Source organism: Apium graveolens, chromosome 2 (assembly GCF_009905375.1).
Source record: "Apium graveolens cultivar Ventura chromosome 2, ASM990537v1, whole genome shotgun sequence".
NCBI lineage: Eukaryota > Viridiplantae > Streptophyta > Magnoliopsida > Apiales > Apiaceae > Apium > Apium graveolens.
The window spans coordinates 306,784,449-306,790,767 of NC_133648.1; the positions used below are offsets into that span (position 1 = coordinate 306,784,449).

Sequence of the window (6,319 nt, forward strand, 5' to 3'; positions counted from 1 at the left end):
CATGTTAAACAATAACACAATCAAATCATCTCAATTCATTTCCAAGGAAGCAATTGCTAAGGAAATGTATTCAATTTCTCTTTATAAATAGATAGGGAACCCTTAATTGGACTACTATACCTTTCATAAATAATACGGGTGATCAGCCCGTACCGACCTCCATCTGGTCGTTAAGGTACCTATGGCATAATTTCAGCCTTAAATTTGACTAGCCCCGCTAGCCTCTTATATGACTGGACTAGTCCCACTAGTCTCTTACGTCTCAATCCAATCCATCAGGAATTCATTTGGAAAACCTTGTGTTGGAAAAGAAAGGTTTGACGAAGTTCATTTTATCATTACCAAGAATATGAAACCATTCGGACTCTTTCAAGTCAAAAATCATTCTTAAGTTCAATTTAAGAATTCAAAGAAAATGAACGGATCAAAGGTAAGCAAAGATCAATGCTAAGGATATTCATCAAATTATAAACAATGTATACAGGTTTGGGAATCAAAACAGTTCTGAGGATCATTACGGAATAAGGTAAACAAAGGAATGAAGGATCATTACGCAAGAGAGTTCATAAAGGTTCTTATAGGGTTTACGAGAATTCAGGGTATCAACAGGTGATCAGGATAAGAATAAAAAGGTTACTATAAAGGTTTGAACAATAATCAAATCAAGTCGTTATAAGAACAATATTAGGGTGTTTCAAGGGATCAATGATAGATATAACACAAGTATCAACCTATGGGTTTAAGAATCAATAACAGGTTATCACAAGAAACAATAATAGGGTTTCTCAAGAATCAATAACAGGTTCACAAGGAACAATAACAGGGTTTCTCAAAAATCAATAACAGGTTCACAAGGAACAATAAAAGGGTTTCTCAAGAATCAATAACAGGTTCACAAGGAACAATAACAGGGTTTCTTAGAATCAATAACAAGTATATTACAATTTCAATAAAAATCCTCTGGTTAATCATGGCATCAATAATTTCCTCTCTATAAATAATTCACAAGAGAAGGCAAAGTTACTTGCCTGGATTCGCTTTCCTATTTCACGGGGTTTGAACTACTGCTACCTAGTATACTTTTCCCTTTCCTAGCCTGAATGCCTTCACGATTCGAATCTATAATTCAAAATCAAAACCCTAATTAGATTTCTACTCGATGTTCCCGAAACGTTTAACAACTATCTCAATTCATTATAACGCTTAACTTTATCCTTACGAGTATAGTTACAAGTATACTCACATCACACATATGCAATATACTTTACTTAAATCTCATTACTATAGTCGTGATGACCAACTATACGATCTTAAAATCAAGCGACTCAATCCTTCTGTTTAATTCCTATAATTTGAACCAAATATTAACATTAAAACCATCCATAATCACATGCAACCATTTATTTTAACATGCATGATCTATTTCACTCATATTCTCTCATTAAACCCAAATTGACCATGTTTATCACAAAATCAAACCAAAATCATATAAACTGAGAACTTCATTTATAAAATCAAGTAATCATTTTGATTATAAATAATAAATAAAAACAACTAGCATGCAAGCCATAAAAATCAATTTAATCCTTTTTAAATTACAAAACCCATTCGGGTTTTTCAAATACACACACATGCGCACACCATTTTCGACATGCAACCTTTAACTCATACATTTATCTTGCCAAAATCCATTATTTAATCATTCTACTCAAGCTCAAACCAAGTTACAACTTGAATACTGTTAAGTGGCATTTATGACACTTATTTATGCTCTAATAAGCTTTGAGTTGGTGTATTTGTACTCAAGTTATTTGTGTTTTAACGTGGTTTCTAGTGTTTTTGCATTTCAGGCTTTACTTCTTGAATCAGGTAAATTAGCATTGTTTTGATGCTAATACGGTGTTTAGGAGGTGTTGGAATAAAAGCTTGAAAGTCTGGCTCGAAGTTGCAAGGAATAAAGAAAAGGAAAATAAAGTTTTTTTGGCAGAAGGTCGGCACGCCCGCGCTGATGTTGCACGCGGCCGCGCCAGGGAGCAGAATGTCAGCGCGCCCGCGCTGGTGAAGCGCGCGGCCGCGCTGGGTCGGGAATTAAAAATCCTGATTCTTTTATAATTCAATTTCTTGACTCCTGGGAATGTATGGACTGCTATATATATAACTTTAGGCCGTGTTTATAAAAAATCAAGACATCAAGGAAGGAGAAGACGGCAAGCGGCCTTTTGGCACAATTCAACAAAGGCGAAGAAGATCTAGTTTATTCTCGTGAAACTTTGTTTTGAGTTGTAATTTGGATGCTTGTTTCTTGTTTTGTTGAAACTATATTCTTGTGCGTACTTTGGTTTTATTTATTCGTATAAAGACTACGTTTACTATATCATGTTTTCATTGGAACCCACATTGGCGATGAGTTCGATTATGGGCTAATTGTTATCATGGGGTTCTAGCGGATTTATTTATGGATTTCTTTAGTTGATTTATTTAATGCCTTAGTGTGTGGTGATTATATGATAACCTAGTTATGGCTGTGCTTATTCGTCTTTTGAGCGTCGCGAACTTATAAGATAGTGTGTTAATTCTTAATGAAGCGAAAGTGAATTTAAGGATTTAGAACTTGCCATGCTAGCATAGGTTCATGTATTGTCATGCATGATTTGTAGGTAATTTTACCCATCTTACTTGCCCTATGTAATCAAGATAGATAACTTGTGCTTAAACCGTTATGTTATCAAATTCTATAGACATATAAGGTCTCAATATAATTGGTGCGTATTTAGCTTCTATATCTTTTGTGGATGTCTGGTAGAATGGTACTCGTGCAACGAAAGTTGGCATTTATCAGTTTCGTGTTATCTGATTAGTGTCATCACCATTGCATGCTAAGGTTGAGAATAATAAAACTATTGAATGAAGTACTTAATGAAGTTAGAATCCCATGTTTGTCATATATATTAATCCAGTCTATTTTATTCTCGTAGTTATAATTATTAGCGCAATTCTTAGTTATAGACATCCTCAATTTGTTATAGTCTTAGCATTGAATAATAACCATACATTATTTCTTAGGTGCGTAATTTAGATAGTTAACCAATACAGTCTCTGTGGGATCGAATTTGATTTATATCTTATACTACTTGCGAACTCGTATACTTGCATGTAATATTGGCACGTGTTTAGCGACTAACAAGTTTTTGGCACCGCTGCCGGGGACTGCAGTGTTAATTACTAGTTTATGTGCTTTCCATCAGTGGTCGTTAAAGTTCATTGACTCAGACATTGTAACTTATTTTTTCTTTGTCTTGTTCAGGTTATCTAGCAAGGGTGTATGCATACGCGTTCGCGTACTCGTAAGAGAACACTGGATAAAGCCGAGGAAGAACTTGTGGTAATTCGCAGGGAAGTTTTGGAGGAAGAAAAGAAGGTAGAAGAAGAAGAGAAAGTTGAAGAGCCAATTGTAGTAGCTATGGGTGATCAAGCAGGAAATCCGAAGGCTTTGATGGACTATTCTAAGCCTAAGATTAATGGCATTCAGTCCAACATCATCCGACCAGCCATCACGGCTAACACTTTCGAGATCAAGTCAAGCACGATCCAGATGATACAGAACTCAGTTCAGTTTAAGGGTTCTCCTACCGAAGACCCCAACATGAACATCAGGGATTTCATCGAGATCTGTGATATTTTCAAGTTCAATTGTGTAACTGAAGATTCTATCAAGCTACGACTCTTTCCATTCTCTTTAAGGGACAAAGCTAAGTGCTGGTTATATTCTCTACTAGCAGGGTCTATCGAAACTTGGGAAGATCTTGCTCAAAAATTTCTCACTAAATTCTTCCCCATGGCGAAGACAGCAGCAATCAGGAATGCTCTTACCCAGTTTGTGCAGCAAACTGGAGAATCTCTGTGTGAGGATTGGGATCGATATAAGGAGATGCTAAGGAAGTGCCCACACCATGGAAAGCCTGATTGGATGATTATCAACTATTGCTACAATGGATTGAGTGCTACTTCTAGACCCATGCTTGATGCAACATCAGGAGGAGTCTTGTGGGCTAAAAGCTACGATGAAGCTTATGAACTTATTGAACTGATGGCCGCTAATGAGTACCAGAATCCAGAGGCTTACTCAGGGAAAGGTAGCAGGAATTCTGGAGTTGGACGTAGCAACTACTATCGTTGCCCAACTTAAGGCTTTGACGATGAAGGTGGACACTTTAGCTAATTATGGAGTTAATCAAATCGCTAGTGTCTGTGAGCTTTGTGCTGGTGCCCATGAGACTGATCAGTGCATAATTTCTAGTAAATCAACTCAGTTTGTGAGCAACTTCCAGCGATCGCAGCAACCAGTGCCATCCACCTATCATCCCAACAACCGCAATCATCCTAATTTCAGTTGGAGCAACACTCAGAATGCGGTTCATTAGCTTTATCAGCAATATCGAGCTAAGCAGTACAACCCCCCTGGTTTTCAGCAACCGTAGTATGCACCAAGACAACAACTCCAGCTGTAACAAGCCAATGAAAAATCTGAATTAGAGGAGTTGACGCTTATGTGCAAGAGTCAAGTCATTTCTATCAAGACCGTGGAAAATCAAATTGGCAAAATTACCAATGCCTTGCTAAATCGTTAGCCTGGTACACTACCTAGTGATACTGAAGTGCCAGGAAAGAGGGAAGCTAAGGAGCAGGTAAAGGCAATCACTTTAAGGTCTGGAAAGGTTGCGAATCCCGAACAAACTCAAGTGTTCATTGAAGAAGCTGAGGCTGAGAAAGAAGTGGAGCAGCAGGAAGTAGAAGTGGAATCAAGGAAGACTACTGTTGAGCACACTCCCCTTAAGGGTAATACATGGGAGAAACAGATCTATCCTTCACCGCCTTTTCCCAAGCGGCTGCAGAAGAAAAAGCTGGACAAGCAATTTGAGAAGTTTCTGGAGGTGTTCAAGAAACTTCATATCAACATACCTTTCGTTGAGGCTCTTGAGCAGATGCCTAGTTATGTAAAGTTTATGAAAGGTATTCTCTCTCGGAAGGTAAAGCTATATGAGTTAGAGACAGTCGCTCTCAAGGAGGAATGCAGTGTTGTGCTGCAACAGAAGTTGCCTCTGAAGCTTAAGGATCTAGGAAGCTTCACTATTCCGTGTACTATTGGAAAAGTTTCTTTTGACAAATGCTTATGTGACTGGGGAGCTAGCATCAATCTGATGCCTTTGTCAATCTTCAAGCAGTTGGACTTGCCTGATCCAAAACCGACTAATATGACCTTGTAGTTGGCCAACCGTTCTATTACATATTCGCGAGGTATTATGGAGGATGTCTTGGTCAAGGTTGATAAACTCATCTTCCCTGCTGATTTTGCCATTCTTGATTTCGAGGAGGATAAGAAGATTCCCATAATCTTGGGGAGACCTTTCTTGGCGACTGGCCGAACCTTGATAGATGTGCAGAAGGGTGAGCTCACAATGCGAGTTCTGAATCAGGATGATTATCAACTGTTTCTATAATGGATTGGGTCTTACTTCTAGGCCCATGCTTGATGCAGCATCAGGAAGAGCCTTGTGGGCTAAGAGCTATGATGAAGCTTATGAACTTATTGAACTGATGGCTGCTAATGAGTACCAGAATCCTTCCCAGAGATTGACTCAGGGAAAAGTTGCAGGAATTCTAGAGTTGGATGTAGCAACTGCTATCGCTGCTCAACTTAAGGCTTTGACAATAAAGGTGGACACTTTGGCTAATTATGGAGTTAATCAAATCACTAGTGTCTGTGAGCTTTGTGCTGGTGCCTATGAGACTGATCAGTGTGCAATTTCTAATGAATCAGCTCAGTTCGTGAGCAACTTCCAGCGATCGCAGCAACCTGTACCAGCCACCTATCATCCAAACAACCGTAATCATCCTAATTTCAGTTGGAGCAATGCTCAGAACGCGGTTCAACAACCTTATCATCAGTATTCAGCTAAGCAGTACAACCCCCCTGGTTTTCAACAACCGCAGTATGCACCAAAACAACAACTCCCGCTGTAGCAAGCTAATGAAAAATCTGAATTGGAGGAGTTGAAGCTTATGTGCAAGAGCCAAGCTGTTTCTATCAAGACCTTGGAAAATCAAATTGGGCAAATTTCCAATGCCTTTCTAAATCGTCAACCTGGTACACTACCAAGTGACACTGAAGTGCCAGGGAAGAAGGAAGCTAAAGAGCAGGTAAAGGCAATCACTTTGAGGTCTGGGAAGCTTGCTAATCCCGAACAAACTCAAGAGTTGGCTGAAAAAGCTGGAGCTGAGAAAGAAGTAGAGCAGCAGGATGAAGAAGTAGAACCAAGAA

The 6,319-nt window shown here is 38.8% G+C and overlaps 1 non-coding gene across 1 annotated transcript; it reads right to left on the reverse strand.

Moving 5' to 3' along the window:
• Positions 1-3,850: 3,850 nt before the first annotated feature.
• LOC141709295 (small nucleolar RNA R71) lies at positions 3,851-3,957 on the reverse strand. Its single transcript, XR_012569881.1, has one exon. It is a non-coding gene; the product is annotated as a small nucleolar RNA R71 (small nucleolar RNA).
• Positions 3,958-6,319: the final 2,362 nt, after the last annotated feature.